This window comes from Medicago sativa, chromosome 8 (genome assembly GCF_051527215.1).
Source record: "Medicago sativa cultivar Bolivia chromosome 8, Bolivia_mono, whole genome shotgun sequence".
NCBI lineage: Eukaryota > Viridiplantae > Streptophyta > Magnoliopsida > Fabales > Fabaceae > Medicago > Medicago sativa.
This window is the reverse complement of record NC_140756.1, coordinates 14,309,691-14,327,347: the sequence shown is the minus strand read 5'-3', so window position 1 is coordinate 14,327,347 and position 17,657 is coordinate 14,309,691. Positions and strand designations below refer to the sequence as shown.

Below are 17,657 nucleotides of genomic sequence, written 5' to 3'. Positions count from 1 at the left end.
TCTGGGTTTTGAGCTTTTTTTTACCTTCTGCCTGAGTTTTCTCCATTCAATTTTGAGAATTGTTCAAAGAATAAAAAGAGAATTATCCAAAAAAAAAAAAAAAAGGAAGGAAGATAGCCGATGGAAAATAGTGGTAACAAGAGAGACGAGAGAATGAGGTAGTGGTAACAGGGGAATAACAGGGGAATGGGGAGATGAGGGTAGTTTGGATTATTCTAGAACTAAAAGGTGTTTTTGTTTTAACAAAGGCTGTGTTTGGTAAACAAAAAAAGCTAGCTTATAGCTTGTTGGACTAGCTTATAAGCTCGTTGGATGAAAACGTGATGTGTTTGGTAACAAGCTTTTTTCACGAGCTTATAGCTTTTTTTGAGAAGCTATTTCAAGTAGTTTTTAGCTTATAGCTGATAGCTTTTTACATTTTCTTCCAATAATAACCTTATTATTTTATTTTTATTACTTTTGTACCCTTCTGTAAACAAAAGCAACTATCCCACTACTCACCACTCACTCACGTTTCATTGTTTTCCTCTTCGGCCAAATTTCTTAAAGCAAGTAAATTTTTGTCATTTTTTTTTCTCTTTTAAATCAATGTTTTTAAGATACACAAAGTCTAGTATAGTTCTTTAGATTTGTGAAATGATAATTTAGTCACTTAAATGTATATGATCGAATTTATTCTTTTTCAAATTTAGCATTATAGAATGTTTAATTTCATGTATGAAGAAGGGACCAAAGACAATACGTGACTTTCATAGATTTTGATGAATAAATATTTTCAAAGGTTATATTTTTTTTGACATAATTTTGATTTTTTTTTAAATTAAATTGTCATGTACTCTTAGGTCATTTTATATTTATAACAGCTAATTTTACCAAACACATTATTTTTAATTAGCAAGCTTTTCAGCTATAAGCTATCAGCTATCAGCTACCAGCTATCAGCTAGCTTTTCAGCTATCAGCTAGCTTATGGCTTCTTTTTACCAAACAGAGCCAAAATGAATTTGGCACATAATTTTTCAGCCTACCCACCCATTCAAATAAAAAATCAACCCATATTTTTATTAAAATGAGTATTTATGCTCTATTCCTTTATGTAATATTATGTATTTATCTTTTTATTTAATATTTAATAAGTTAAATTTGTAATATTTTTGTAATATATGCATGTGTTTATATATATATATATATATATATATATATATATATATATATATCTCTTATTTTTGTAATATTAAAAAATAAATAGAAATATATGGGACCCTAAAAAGTAATATAAGAACACAAATATGGTTCTTGCATTGGAGTAAAAATGAGTAATGGTTCTTAAATCTTACGTGTCATTCATGGGCCCACAAAAAATGATTGAAGAACCAAATTTTGGTTCTAGCATTGGAGATGCTCTTAGAGCATCCACAATGGACACACCCATTTTTGGGTACTTAAATGGGTCTCACACGTACACATCACTCTTTTATCATTTTTTAATAGTAGTACCTAATAAGCACTCAATCCCTCCAACCTAGATCTCACACAAAGCTCTTAAATGGGACCCACTAATCAACTATCAATAACTTTATATCACTACATTTCAATTTTTTAATATTAAAAGCGTGCGGGTCCCGTTTAAAGTTGGGGGTCTTAAATAAGACCCCGGGTCTTAAGAGACCCCCAAAAAAAAATTCCCCAATGGGGGTACCTATTAGGTACGGTGTCTTAATTGGTAAAGACACCACCATTGGGGATGGTCTTAGTTCAACTAAGTAAGTTACACATCCGGTGAGAGTTAATTAATTCGATTCTCGAGCTCCTCCATATCTCCTAAAATAATTTCTAGAAGTTGTTCTTTCTCTCTTTCTTTCTGGGAATTTCAGCTTCCATGTGAATCCGTTGCTTTTTTCTCATTATATTTTGTCCATACTTGATTGGAACAATACCTTACAACAATATATCCTTGATTAGTTAGTAAATTTGTTTTTTTCCGTAAGGACGCGTATAGACTATTGGAAACGAGTATGCGATTGATATATAGTCAAGTCACGTAAATAATATTATTCAATCAACAACATGAAAAAAGTTTAAAAAAAATCCTCATTCTTTTAGAGTATATATGTGTTTGAGATGAACAAGATAATAATATAATTAATAGGATATAAATATTATAAAATAAAAAAATTTATCCATGTGACAATTCAAGTTGTATATAATCTCTAAATTATTAACACATAATTTCCATTAATTTAAAATGATTTTAAATATTTTATATTTTAGTAGTAGTACATCATATTAGTATATTATTTTTGTATAAATATATTTTCCTTTAGCAATCTGTACTTAGTAAATTTCGTACGAACACACGACAAAGAGTTGTTAAATTTTCCAATGTCAAAGAATAGTCAAATCTTATATATATATATATATATATATATATATATATATATATATATATATATATATATATATATATATATAAATAATATGTCCATATACATGATGCATACAATTCAAGTCATCCAATAAGTGGAACATTCAAGGAAACTGATGTAAGCAATAATGTGGTTGTAATTTTATAATTCAAGTCATCCAATAAGTGGAACATTCAAGGAAACTGATATGTAAGCAATAATGTGGTTGTAATTTTATTTTATTTTCATTAATTTCTTTGTAATTCTCTCTTTAATTAATTGTATTTTGTTATGGCAATCTTATGTAGAGTAGAGAGACAAAGGAAGATCAACAATGCACATTAATCGTGCATTTTTTGTTTGTCTTTTGTTTATCTGGAAATTGAAGGGTGAAGTGGCAAACACAAAATCAGACACAAATTTTCCCTATACATTGAAATTTCAATCTTCTGTTCCTCAAATTCACAAGTATGATGTCTTTGTTAGCTTTCGGGGTCCAGATATCCGTGAAGTTTTTCTTCCACATTTGATTAAAGCTTTTTCTCAAAAGAAAATTGTTTACTTTGTAGACTATAAGCTTACAAAGGGAAATGAAATATCACAATCACTTTTTGAAGCAATTGAAACATCATCAATTTCATTAGTCATATTCTCTCAAAACTATGCTTCTTCATCATGGTGTTTGGATGAGCTAGTCAAAATTGTTGAGTGTAGAGATAAAGATGGACAGATTTTACTGCCTGTTTTCTACAAAGTTGACCCTACAATTGTGAGGCATCAAAATGGAACTTATGCAGATGCATTTGCAGAACATGAACAAAAGTACGATTCGACCGTGGTGCAACGGTGGAGATCTGCTTTGAAGAAATCTGCAAATATCAATGGGTTTCATACATCAAAAAAATTGTAAGTTTTGTTTTAATTTCCAATTGATGCACGTTTAATATTTTTTTTTTGAGGGAACGTTTAATATTTTTGTGCGGCAGGTTATTTTTCACAATAGTGAAATGTTCTTATGAGAGTCACTCCCTGTATATATATATACAAACACACCAGACTTTTGACCCGTGCGACGCACGGGTCTTCTCGACTATAATAGAGACCAATAAATAATATTTAACCTGTAAGATCATGGATCGATCAATAAACACAAATTAGATTATTAGAGATACAATATTACAATCAAATGATAATAAAAAAAATTATAAAGAAAAAAGATAAAAAGAATACAAAATTATATTGTTGCACGAGACAATTTTATTTATTACTTTTATAGTTAAACATCAAAAATTAATGTAGTTCATGGTTCCTAACAAATTATTTAGGGTAGCCGAGTTTGCATGGAAATTAGGGTACTCTATTTGTAAACGTATTAAATAAGTGTACAATAGGTTAAGTTGTTGCAGACCTAATAAAATTAATAAATAATAAGGATAATGATTAAGATATCTATTAAATTTTTGCTTTGAAAAATATTCACGGTTATTAGAGAAAGAAATGAAAAACATATATGATGCAAATTTAGAGCCAAAATTTTAGGATAGAGTTGTTGCAAACCTAATAAGGGATTAGTGGAGGGAAAAAAATTAGGTTAAGTTGCTGCAACTTAACAAAACTAGAACTTTTACCCGTGCTACCGCCCGGGTCATAAAAAATGGAGAAGTTAATATATTGTGATATGATCCATTACATAGATAATAAAAGAATTAAGAACATACAATGGTTGTTCACACATTTTGGAAAATCTCCTTATACACTACATTTGAAGTGGTGTTAATACAGTCCTCATTGTCATCTGTTAATAATATTTTTAGGACATTATAAATGTAGTAGATGATAGGCCAAACCGCAAGTGCACGGTCTATCGAAGTAATAGTAGTAAGAAGAGTATCGTTCCGCTAGGGAGTTGTGAATTCAATTAACTTTTAGAGAATGATTAGAAGAGAAGAAAAATTATAAAATAGTAGGTTAATTGCTGAAGGTAAATAACAATAATAATAAAAGAGTCTTGGGATCATTGGTTCGTCATAATAACAAACCCTTCACTAGACAAGACTTTAACTTCTAATTTCATGGTTTACACCTTAATTTCTAAAGACCGGTTTCCCTTAGCCCCTCACCTTTCCGATGAAAGTCCGGTGAGAGTTTACTCCTAGTAACCAAGCCTATTTCGCTGACTTGATTTCTAGAAGATGCTTATAAGGATTGAAACTACTTGTGTCTCAATAATTGCAAAGACTATTTCGCTGTATTTGCAATTATTGTCTAGACTCACTTGTTCCAACATCAAAGCTCCGCTCTCGCTTTATGAATTGATGTTTGGGATGATGGATTAACAATTATCAAACCCTCCACTTTCGCTTCTACAGTTTGATAATTGTTAATTCATGTTATAACGGTGAATCTAAATTAGAAATTACGATTACATAAAATTAGGGTTAAAGCTTGGTTCGATTAGGATTATGTCATTAGACTTATCCAATAATCCCAAGACAAGAGAAATCTACTCGCTAACGTTCATCGTAGACATGGGGGAAGAAGAGAGAAAACAATAAAAGAATAATAATATAAAAGTGAACTTTTATTCCAAGAACAAAAGATGAATGTTTATGATGGAGTGCTACTCTATTTATAGCTTTACAATTGACTTAAAATCTAAGCAACTATAAGGGCAAAGCAATAAAACTACAACAGAGTAACTTGGGCTTGAAGAAAAGCAGCAAAAGAGTATCCTGGAGGGTGGCACGGCCGTGCCACATGTTGGCACGGGCCGTGCCAAGCTTCTGACTTGGTAGAGACATATTTTTGTCTCGTATCTTCGTATTCTTGTACTGTATTTGCTCCAGTCCTCTTTCTTTTGCTCCAAGACACCTTCCACCATATATTCGTTCCTAAAATAAAATAAAAAGCAATTTAAAGTAAAATATTCAAAAAGGAAATAAATATGCAATAAAATAAAATCAAATCTAAATAAAACTAAACTAAATAAAGCATTAAAATAGACTAATTTATGACTCATCAGTAGACAAAAGCAAAATTTTATAAGTAACGATCCCAACTTATAATTTTAATGTCATAATTTTAAATAGAACTATAAAAGCAGATTGTGCAATTGATTCAAAATATTTTTAGCGACATTGAGCAGCAATCCATAATTTTTTAACGAAAGAGATTTTGGCAAAAACACCACACAAATTATAAATTACTGAAACAAAGCAAATGTATTTTGATTCCAATCAGTTCTGTATGTAAGTTTAAAATATCTGTCATGATTCTATATTTATGTCATTTATATTGTGCACTTAGTTTTAATGATAATTTTCCTTGTAAATTATCATACGTCAAGTATCCTACTGTAAATCATCCTACCACGGCTTGTTATAGTAATATTTTGAACTCCCAAAACAACTAACATAATTATGGCCGAATAAATTAGATTGATGGTAAGTTGAATAACTTATACATAAACTATATAAGAATAGAAGAACGAAAAAATCCAAAACAATTAGATATGACAGAAACAAATTTGCATAAATTATAAATCCCTTCCTAGTAGTAAAATTTGTTGCTTGTTAAAATATTTGAGGGATGTAACCAAACGTAAAAATAACAAAACCTAAAAAAATTAGGGTTAGTATTAAGAGGGAAAATATTAGGTTTAGTTGTTGCAGACTTAACAAAATTATAAATAAGGATTCGGCTGGCCAAAACTATAGCAAAACAAATTTCGGATTTAAGTGAATTGATAACAAATTTCGGATATGGACAAAATTATAAATAAGGATTCGGCTGGCCAAAACTATAGCAAAACAAATTTCGGATTTAAGTGAATTGATAACAAATTTCGGATATGGACAAAATTATAAATAAGGATTCGGCTGGCCAAAACTATAGCAAAAAAAATTTCGGATTTAAGTGAATTGATAACAAATTTCGGATATGGCCAAAATTATAGCAAACTTAATAACAAAATTCGGCTGACATTAATTAAGTAAGATGATTAATGGCTAAAATCGAATGGCGCCTAAATGTGCAAGATTCAATGGCTCAGAAAAGTGGAGGGAGAAATGGGGGGAAAATATTAGGGTTAGAAATAGCTTTAGGGGTTAAGCTTTATTATATAAGATTTCGGATATGGCCAAAATTATAAATAAGGATTCAGCTGGCCAAAACTATAGCAAAACAAATTTCGGATTTAAGTGAATTGATAACAAATTTCGGATATGGCCAAAATTATAAATAAGGATTCGGCTGGCCAAAACTATTGCAAAACAAATTTCGGATTTAAGTGAATTGATAACAAATTTCGGATATGGACAAAATTATAAATAAGGATTCGGCTGGCCAAAACTATAGCAAAACAAATTTCGGATTTAAGTGAATTGATAACAAATTTCGGATATGGACAAAATTATAAATAAGGATTCGGCTGGCCAAAACTATAGCAAAACAAATTTCGGATTTAAGTGAATTGATAACAAATTTCGGATATGGCCAAAATTATAGCAAACTTGATAACAAAATTCGGCTGGCATTAATTATGTAAGATGGTCAATGACTAAAATTGAATGGCGCCTAAATGTGCAAGATCCAATGGCTCAGAAAAGTGGAAGGAGAAATGGGGGAAAAATATTAGGGTTAGAAATAGCTTTAGGGGTTAAGCTTTATTATATAAGATTAATAAATAAGGATTACTTTTATAGTTAAACATCAAAAATTAATGTAGTTCATGGTTCCTAACAAATTATTTAGGGTAGCCGAGTTTGCATGGAAATTAGGGTATTCTATTTGTAAACGTATTAAATAAGTGTACAATAGGTTAAGTTGTTGCAGACCTAATAAAAATAATAAATAATAAGGATAAGGATTAAGATATCTATTAAGGGCCCGTTTGTTACGGATTAAAATAAAAGTGATTTTGACATAAAATAATTTATAGATTATTTTTTAGAGATTTTTTGAAAAATCAGAATCTATTTTGCGTTTGTTTAGCGGTGTACAAATCACTTTTTTTTTTAAAATAATTTAGTTTGTTTGGATACAGCTATATAAAAGCGATTTTTTTGTTACAAAATTAGTTCAATTTTTAGATCCATATTTTCTCCCTCCTCTAAAAAAAATCTATTTTTTTAGAAGCTGCTCTGAACAGCTTCTCATTTGAAGTTGTTTTTAGATTTTTTTTAGATTCTGATTTTTTTAAAAATTTGTAACAAACGAATGCAATATTCTTAAAAGTGATTATTTTATTTAAAAAAATGATTTTTTCCTAAAAAAAGCTATAACAAACGGGCTCTAAATTTTTGCTTTGAAAAATATTCATGGTTATTAGAGAGAAATGAAAAACATATATGATGCAAATTTAGAGCCAAATTTTTTGGATAGAGTTGTTGCAAACCTAATAAGGGATTAGTGGAGGGAAAAAATTAAGTTAAGTTGCTGCAGACTAACAAAATTAATAAATAAGGATGGTAGAACAACCTGCACACAAAACAAACAATAGAATAAATTTCAACTGTATTCAATTCAGTTATTGAGCTTTCATGTTGAACAACATTCTAATTAGTGATAGTAGAGATAAAATAAAAATGAGCAAGAGAAATACAGTATTATCATAGGATGAGGCATGAGTCAAATAATATAAGACATTAGAATCACGAGAATTGTATTTAAGACAACATATATATTGTAGGGGAAGTCTTTCAAATAAGTTATAGATTTTCTATGTCTATTGGACCTAGGGCTGGAAATGAGTCGAGTCGAACTCATCTGGGCTCGACTTGACTCGATAAGAATTGACTCGGCTCGAAACTCGACTCGAGTTCGATACGAACCATTTTTTTGACTCGAGTTCGATACAAACCATTTTTTTGACTCGAGTTCGACTCGTTTAAAGTTCGCGAACAACTCGATTCGGCTCAATAGGGTCAACTCGTTTACATAATTCAAAAGTTTTTTTTTCCTATTTTTGTCAAAAAAAATCATCTTGACCTTTTAATTTGTTTTTTTAGAAAAACAAAAATTGAACTAATATGAGAAAATGTGGACGTCTTAGCACCACTAAGTAAGAAAGTAGTACCACTGTAGCGCTATTAGCATACATGAGCTCTCTTTTATAAGGATTTCTCCTCTCTAATGTGTTTAAAGTAACCGATGTGGGACTAATTTTGTTACACTTGGTTAAAAGCCTACACGACTATGTCATTAGCTTCTTTTTCTTTCTTTTTTCTTCTTTCTCTCTTTTATTATAATTATTGTTAATTAAACTAGTGATAAGTCCTCTAAAAACAAGTACATACATAAATCCTAGAGGAAGCTTGTAGTAACTTACATATTTTATCTTTTATTATTTGAGATTATACTTTATTAATTTTTACAAACCTAATATATATATTACCGAGTCGGTTCATGAACCAACCGAGTCGAACTATATACAACTCAAGTTCGGCTCATTTATTTAACGAACTTAATTTTCAGCTTAAGTTCAGCTCATTTGGTTCATGAACCAAACTCAACGAGTTAATTGTCGAACCGAGCTCCGAACTATTGTCGAGTTGGTTTGGTTCATTGCCAGCCCTAATTGGACCTTCCAATTATAGCTTGGTCTTCGTGAACTTAAAGAGATGGAGAGGAAGGGTGATTATGTTGTTAGATATAAGTTCTTTTGTTATTATAGCATTGGAAATATCTGGAGATTTATAGGAAGAGATGTTTCTTGCACTCTAAGAAACTAAAGAAGGAACTGAATTGAGAAAAGAAGAGAGGATGTATATTTACTTTAAAAAAGAACGGAGCCCAGATTGATATATCATTTCATAGGGAGTTTTATTGAGAACATGATTAGGAAATACATTACTAATAAGAATAGAAGCATGACATAAAGCTTGAGAACAAAAACATTTATAGGAATTTGACAAAACATGTTTTAAGTTTTTAAAAACAAACACCTAAATGATAATATTAAATATATGTTAGTTATGGAAGTTTTTTTTTCTTGTTCTCGTGAGTTTACTTCAGTTGGTATGGACAATGTCCGGGGTTCGAACTCTGGCCACCACCAAAAAAGTTATGGAAAGTGGCCTTTCTCGTTTTTGCTTTACATCCAAAGAAATGTAATTCAATTTGATACATTGTTCTCTTCATTTTTTTTTATTCTATAGGAATGATGCCGAACTTGTTGAAGAAATAGTTAAATTTGTTTTGAAGAGGTTGGATCATGTGCATCTTGTCAATTCAAAAGGACTTATTGGAATTGGCAAACAAATTTCACGTGTAGAATCATTGTTACAAGTAGAGTCACAAGATGTTCGTGCTATTGGAATTTGGGGTATGGGTGGTATTGGAAAGACAACTATTGCAGAAGAAGTATATAGCATGCTATGTTCGGAATATAATGGTTGTTACTTTAAGGCTAATGTAAGAGAGGAATGTAGAAGACATGGAATAATACGTTTAAAGAAAGAGCTTTTTTCTACTTTATTAGGGGAACGAGATTTGATAATCAACACACCACATAGATTGCCCTATCGTGATTTTGTGAGGCTTCGGACTATGAAGGTTCTTGTTGTTCTTGATGATGTGAGTGATCAAGAGCAACTAGATGTTTTAATTGGAACACTTGATTGGTTTGGAAAAGGTAGTAGAATCATCATAACAACCGTCGATAAGCAAGTACTTGCCAAAGGGGTTTTTGTCAATGATATATATGAGGTTAGGCCATTAAACTTTGATGACTCTCTTAGGCTTTTCAATTTGAATGCCTTTGAACAAAATCATACATATCAAATAGAGTACTATGACTTGTCCAAGAGGATGGTCAAGTATGCCAAAGGAATTCCACTCATTCTTGAAATTTTGGGTCGTAAGCTGCGTGGAAAAGATAAAAAAGAATGGGAAGACCAATTAGAGAGGGTTAAAAAAGTTCCGATTAAAAAATTTCATGAAATTATCAGATTGAGTTACAATGATCTTAATCGTCATGAGAAGAGGATGTTTTTAGACATTGCATGTTTCATAGGCGGATTGCATCTCAATGTTGACGACATAAAACTGTTGACAAAAGATCAAGGTTATCCGGTGGGTGTAGAGTTAGAAAGTCTAAAAAATAAAGCTCTTATAAATATTTCTCCAGATAATGTTGTATCCATGCACACCATTATACAAGAAACAGCTTGGGAATTTGTTCGCGAAGAATCCATTGATGATCCTGGAAATCAAAGTCGACTAGTTGATTATGACACTTACCAAGTACTAAAACATAACAAGGTATGTATATATAGTATATGAAAAATCTAAATATATAGTTATATTTGTATTTCAATCTAGTTTTACGATTTAAATATTTTTGTACGAAAAGTTGCTCACAATGATGTTTGATAATTTTCTACTGCTAATTTACTTGCTGCAGGGGAGTGAGGCTATTCGAAGCATAGCTGCCGACTTTTCAATAATTAAGGATCTGCAGTTAAATTCCAAGGTCTTTGCTAAGATGAACAAGCTACAATATCTGGATATCTATACTAAAGGATACTATGTGTTTTTCCAAATTCCTCGAAGCTTGAATCTTCCTCAAGGGCTTAAATCTTTGCCGAATGAACTCAGATATCTTCGTTGGGCATGTTACCCCCTAGAGTCTTTACCATCTAAGTTTAATGGGGAGAAACTTGTTGTGTTGAACTTGCAAAACAGCCAAGTCAAAAAACTTTGGCATGAAGAGAAGGTAATAAAATATGAATGAGCATAAAATAATACATGTATGTATATATTAAATTTGATACAGAGTGTTACGCATTTGCTTGTCCATTCCTATACTTAAAACATGTTTATACCACTAAATATGATTGAATGTCTCAGTTAAACTCTTTTACACAGACAAAAAAGAATCAAAAGCAAAATCAGTATATTTGCTTTCTAAATTATAATTCAATTAAGATATCCTAAATTTAACCACTTTTAATTTGATATCTATGGTGACATTAATATATGCTTTGTGTTTACTACAGGATGTTGTGAATTTGAAGTTTCTAATATTGAGGTTATCCTCACAACTGACGGAGCTTCCAAACTTGTCAAAGGCTAAAAATCTTGCAATAGTTGATCTTCGCATGTGTGGACGGCTGACTAGTATACACCCATCAGTATTTTCTCTGAACAAGCTCGAGAAATTGGATCTAGGTGGATGTTTTTCCCTCACAAGCCTCAAAAGCAGCATTCATTTAAGCTCCCTTCGTTATCTATCGCTTGCTGGTTGCGTCAAACTAAAAGAGTTCTCAGTAACCTCAAAGGAAATGGTATTGTTAAATTTAGAGCACACAGGTATCAAACAACTGCCATCATCAATTGGACTTCAAACCAAACTTGAAAAGTTGCTTCTTTCACACAGTTTCATTGAGAACTTGCCTAAAAGCATCAGGCGCCTTTCAAGTCTGAGACATCTAGAATTACGACATTGTAGGAAGCTTCAAAATCTACCAAAGCTTCCTTCATCGTTGATAACTCTAGATGCCACCGGCTGTGTATCATTAGAGAACGTAACTTTCCCTTCAAGGGCTCTTCAAGTGTTAAAGGAAAACAAGACAAAGGTTTCTTTCTGGAATTGTGTGAAACTAGTTGAGCATTCTCTTAAAGCAATAGAATTGAATGCACAAATTAGCATGATGAAATTTGCACACAAGCAAATATCTACATCCAGTGATCGTGATTATGATGCTCAAGGCACATATGTGTATCCAGGAAGCAGTGTTCCAAAATGGTTGGTGTATAGAACAACACGTAATTACATGGTTATTGATCTCTCTTTTGTGAATCATTCCTCTGATCAATTGGCCTTCATATTTTGCTTTATTGTTCCACAAGTTGAATCAGAGGGTTTCATTTTGAGATTTAATATTAGTGTTGGCAGTGAAGCTGAAAATATTCAAGTATACTTGAATAAGCCTAGTCAAGAAATTAAATCAGACCATGTGTATCTGATGTGTGACCAAGGTTTGTCTCGCTATCTTAATAGCCGGGTGAAAAATCAGGCGAAGTTCAAAATTAAAGTTACAGCAGAATCAGGAACGCCAACATTAGGGTACGTGCCAGTAATGTCGTTGAGAGGGCTTGGGGTCAGCCCAATAAACATCTCACAGTATCTCAATTTCATTCAACAAATGGAAATTGTTGCTGAAGGTCCATGTATCTCATTTTTTTTAATGAGAAATGAAATTTATATACTTACAGTTTTCCTAGGGTTAGTCATAAAGAATGCTTTATGTGCCGCTAATGAGGTTTTATCCTAGGGTTAGTCATAAAGAATGCTTTATGTGCCGTTGATGAGGTTTTACTTTGATAGTATAGTAATATTACTATTCTCTGTGCTGCTAATGAGTTTTTACTTCTGTGTATGCTGTTTTAGGAGGTTGTTGTTGGTTCCTTTTGGGGTGAGTACCCCTTGTACTTCTCCCCGGTTATGGGTCAGGTACCATTTGTACTTCTCTCATTTTTTCAATAAATTATCATTTTGCCGTTCAAAAAGAAAATGTTAGTTGTTAGCATGTCATTTTAGTAATGCCTTAGGAACAATATCATCTGTATAATTTTAGGAGGTATTTGTTTCATTCATCAATTGTATTGTAGTTGGCCTTCTTAGATCAAGGTATTGTGTTTTTTATGCCATGCCGATAGATTCAACCAGACTAAGGAACTTCGCAATACTTGTGATCAATATTCATACTTCAAAATAAAGTTTTATTATCAAGACAAGAAAACTATCGTATATATTTTTATCCATAAAAAATATTCCCACTGATATGTTTTTTTAAGATGCAAAGAAATACATTACTAGGCTCTAGTCGAAGCACAAGCTAAGAAAAGAGCTATCAAAATTACAAGATATGCTGACTTGAAATCCTACTCGCTGCACCTGCTCATAATCATTGCCCAACGTGAGTTTAGCACAGCTGACAGCGCCAACTACTTTACTGATTTCATGAGCATTCCACACCTATTAGCAACACCAATTGAAGATCCAGTTTTTGTCCATTATTGTATGACCTCCGATGTTGGTCCCAGCTCCCTGCTGCTACGATGAACTTTGTGCCATTCAACTCAAAACTGACTCATTGTCACCTGATATTGCGAAAAAATTGCAATGATAGGATTCAAATCTAGACTCATTTGCCAAAATTTCCTGCAATTGAAGATTACAGAAATATTAGATGAAAAATCTTCACTGAATGTAGATTGAGATAGATGACTAGAGAACTTCCCTTACCTAACATGTACTTAAAAGAACTCGTCCGGGAAAATAGAAACAAATAATGTATATGCATTATCAATCATCTCAGTCAAATTAAGGAGCCCATCATTGTCAATTTGTGCCTGTTATCATAGCAGCATAGAAAGGTTACTGATAAAATTAAGCTATCCACCTGATGTTGTAGTGCTTGTTAAGCTATCTTACTCGCTATTTTTTGGACAGCCCTATTCACATAGTTGCTTGCTCATTCGTTCATAGCCATCATATCACTATACTTTTGGCGTTGTTGACTCATCTTGGTCAATTTCTACGCCAAATTAGTTTTTACAATGCTTCTGAATCTTGTGATCTGATACTATCTATAATTTAAAATATTTGCTTGCTGATTCAAAATTTGAATTGCAATGCAATAACAACGATCATTCACAAGTTCGGATGCCTTTGTAAGAAAGGAATGACACCTTTGTCAACAGCTACAGTGTAATTATGGTAATGTTAAATTCAATACCTGTGACATTAAGTATTCTGCTTGTTTTGTTGCATAATAATGTCCAGATGGATGGACTTTCCCAATTATAGGCAACAGTTCAATATCTGACAAATACCTGCAACATATTGAAATCAAAACCCATAAGAAAAAATGGATGTTGTGCTATAGAGGAAACTACTATATATTGCCACAAAGAAAGGTAAATACCCGTCAAAATCTTTGTCAAGCTGAGAAAACAAAACCTTAGCTGAAGCATCCATTGAATCATCAGAATGATGTGAATCATTGTGACTTTTTTCATCATAGTTGCTTACCAAATCATAGAGACCATAGAAAAATTCTCTAAAACTGACTTTCCCATCTCTGTCCATATCTCTTTCCCTATAAAGAAATAAAAAGGCACTGGCCTCTTAAAAAGGTATTCCAATAGTGTAACTTCGTCTAAGGCAAGGCAAATTATTGCAAAGAAGAATTCATTTTCAAATGCAAATTAGTCGCGCATACATCCCTCACAAAGCAATAAGCGGGGATAGCCCAACAGAGGATTGAAAAATTTAAGAGCATTTTTCTTAGGAAATAAAAATACTATGGATGACAAATTTACTTTGATTCTGTCATAAATAACAAACAAGATTGGAGTTACCGGACTTCCTCCTTGCACAACCATTGTTGAAGCTTTGGGTTGTTGCTGTCAGCCGGGTGAAGAAAACTACAAGACACTGAAAAAAATTAGTTTGAATAAATAGGACCACCGTTCATTGATTCACCACAGTATCTAGTTGTGCTTGTGCATGTGCAGACAAGTAGTAAAAAGAAACTCACTCATTGAATTCAGATAAGTTCAGAAGACCATCACCATCTACATCTGATGCATTAAAATGTTCTTCTTCCAACAGCCTCATATCATAACCAAAAGGGTCATCCTCTGTTGAATGAAAATACAAATTACAACATTCAATTCAATACACAGTCATAAAGGTTAACAAAGAAACTAAAATAGCGATAGTCAAAGTCAAACACCATATGATGTATTCTATTATCAATTTTTAAATAAATAAAATAAGGCCAAATTGATTATGTCACATGAAGAAAAACAACTCACTCCCTAATTCTTGCAAGGATCAAAAAGATATTTTTTTTTGTTTTTACCAAAAAAATGAAAACTTAGAAAATGATGATTCAAGAAAAGTCTATTTTTACTCATCAAATCTAAAAATGAAACATTCCTTCAAATTAAAAAAATTATGAAATTTACCCCACAAATTAAGAATCCCTAAAACCTTGCTTGCCGTAAACAACTTAGAACTTAAACTCAACTTAGATTAAACCAAATACATAATATAATTTGGAAACAAGAAAAAAAAGGAAAATGAAAGAAGAAAGAGAACCTGAAGTGGAAGTGGAAAGACCGAACTCAGAGAAGGAAACAAAACCATCTCGATTCTTATCATAAACGACCATCTCTTTCTGGCTGCGATGCAAAATCTGTTGTTGGACATGATGAACGTTCCACTGAGTCAATTCGTGAACGGAGACGAACTGGTCAGTGGGGTCCACATCGATTTCAGGGAATAGGCGGGCGATCCTGTTGGTAACATTGAACTCATCAGTATCAGTATGTTGAAAGGGTTGAGGATTGTTGTTGGTTTAGGAACGGGAGAGGAGAAAGAGCACAACAAGTGTGATGATTGTGTAAACTAATATCGACTTCATCATTATATTATCGGTGGATTCTACATCAATTAAGTGGTTCACCGGTGTACCACTAATTTTAACCTTTAGATTAAATAGACCCACACGATTTAGTTATTCATCATATTACTTTTTCAATTACATCATAAATGATTGTTGCAATTGATGACATGATCTTACCTTTACATTGCCAATTAATTTGAGTCAGTCAATTCTTGATGATGCTTTTATGGATCATTTATAGAATAATTTAAGTTTCCTGACAATTATTGCAAAGACTTAATCCTCTAAATTCTCACCACCAAAGTCTTATTGAATAATGAATACTTTTATTAAAAAAAGTACAAACCTCCGTTCTTTTTTAATTGTCACTCTTTGACATTTTACACAAACCAAGACAATTAATAAATGTTACTACTTTTGATATAATTGTTTTTACTTTTACTATAATGGCCTTATTAATTTAATATTTTACTCCATATGTTTCTCTTTTCGCAATAAATATCTAAGGGTAATATTGGTAAAACAACATTTAATGTTGCATTGAACTTTGAAAGTGACAGTTAAATAGGAACAAAATATTTCTCTAAAAGTGACAATTTAAAAGGAAGGGATGGAGTAGTAGGCGTTATGGTCAGATATCATACAATGAATATAATAAAGCATTGTTATTCTAGATAATGTTTCCCTAATCTTTATCTTTATCCTTTGTTATAAAAGCTGGACTTGTCAAGCTGGCCTGTTAGCCCCAATCCCTCCTCATTTTCCCTCCCTAACACGTAATTAATATTAATCTCATATGCCAATCACTCCTTCAATCTCAGCTGTATATCTCATTTAGATGTTTTTGAATTATCTTTTCATTTTAATGCAATTTATGGTATTATCTTTCGAGTTTAATGTATTATCTTTTAATTTCAATGCAATTTATGGTATTGAAATGTTTCTTCGTTTGACTATTAATATAAATGCAATTTATGGATGATTGTTTACCAGTAATTTATATTGTACTATAAGCCCTTATGCAGCCATAAAAAAATGAACAAGGATATGTCATAAACTATTAACAGTACAGTGCATAAGACTCGCTAATTCATAGTCATAATTGAATTCTTAATTTGAAAATTACTGTCATCAAATTTTTATAACTCACGCATATCATCTTATAATGTGAGTGCAAGACACAATACAATATATGATGTTCAAACCAATCGAAAAAGCAAACATAACAAGATTATAATTCTCATATTAAATATAGACAGCAATTCCAAATCAATTGGAAGATGTTACATCATAAGATGATATAAAACAAATATGTTATTTAATAAGACGCTTTCAGTTTTAACTAGCCTTCATGCAATTCATATTGTATAGATCACGGAAATAATGCTATGAATGTGATTTGAAATAAGTAACTTTGTTTAACAAAATAGTGATCAATAGCTTTTTTGTGAATTTGTCGGTTTCCATTATATATTATGATGTCACTTTTTTAATTCTCTCCATTTGTCTTATGATGTAATCTTAAATCAAAGAACATGAAAGGATTTGTGCAGATCTTCTTACATGTATTGAATATCATTTTGTGTGTGGTGTATGTGCTTGCATGTATTTTCAAGAGTCACATTAATTGTATTTGTGCATATCTACTTGCATGTAGTGAATATACATAGTCACCTCAATTAATGCATTTGGTGCAGGTGTTTTGTGAATTTATTGCTCAGTTGTTATATTTTAAAAAAATTGCAGTGCAAGCATTGATGATTGTGTGGCCCAATATTGAGGTTAGTAATGCGCGTGCAATACCTGAGAAACCAAAACTAAATTTTGAAGCG

General features: G+C 31.7%; 2 pseudogenes across 2 annotated transcripts; one reads left to right on the top strand and one right to left on the bottom strand.

Moving 5' to 3' along the window:
- Positions 1-2,698: 2,698 nt before the first annotated feature.
- Positions 2,699-13,447, top strand: LOC146897191 (disease resistance protein RPV1-like; annotated as a pseudogene). The gene is made up of 6 exons (XR_015023266.1): positions 2,699-3,310; positions 9,562-10,666; positions 10,809-11,120; positions 11,404-12,564; positions 12,798-12,860; positions 13,019-13,447. The product of XR_015023266.1 is annotated as a disease resistance protein RPV1-like (transcript).
- LOC146897190 (uncharacterized) lies at positions 13,109-15,860 on the bottom strand (annotated as a pseudogene). Its single transcript, XR_015023265.1, has 7 exons — positions 15,519-15,860; positions 14,953-15,055; positions 14,774-14,839; positions 14,338-14,511; positions 14,149-14,245; positions 13,656-13,762; positions 13,109-13,571 (listed from the first exon to the last, which is right to left on the bottom strand). The product of XR_015023265.1 is annotated as an uncharacterized LOC146897190 (transcript).
- Positions 15,861-17,657: the final 1,797 nt, after the last annotated feature.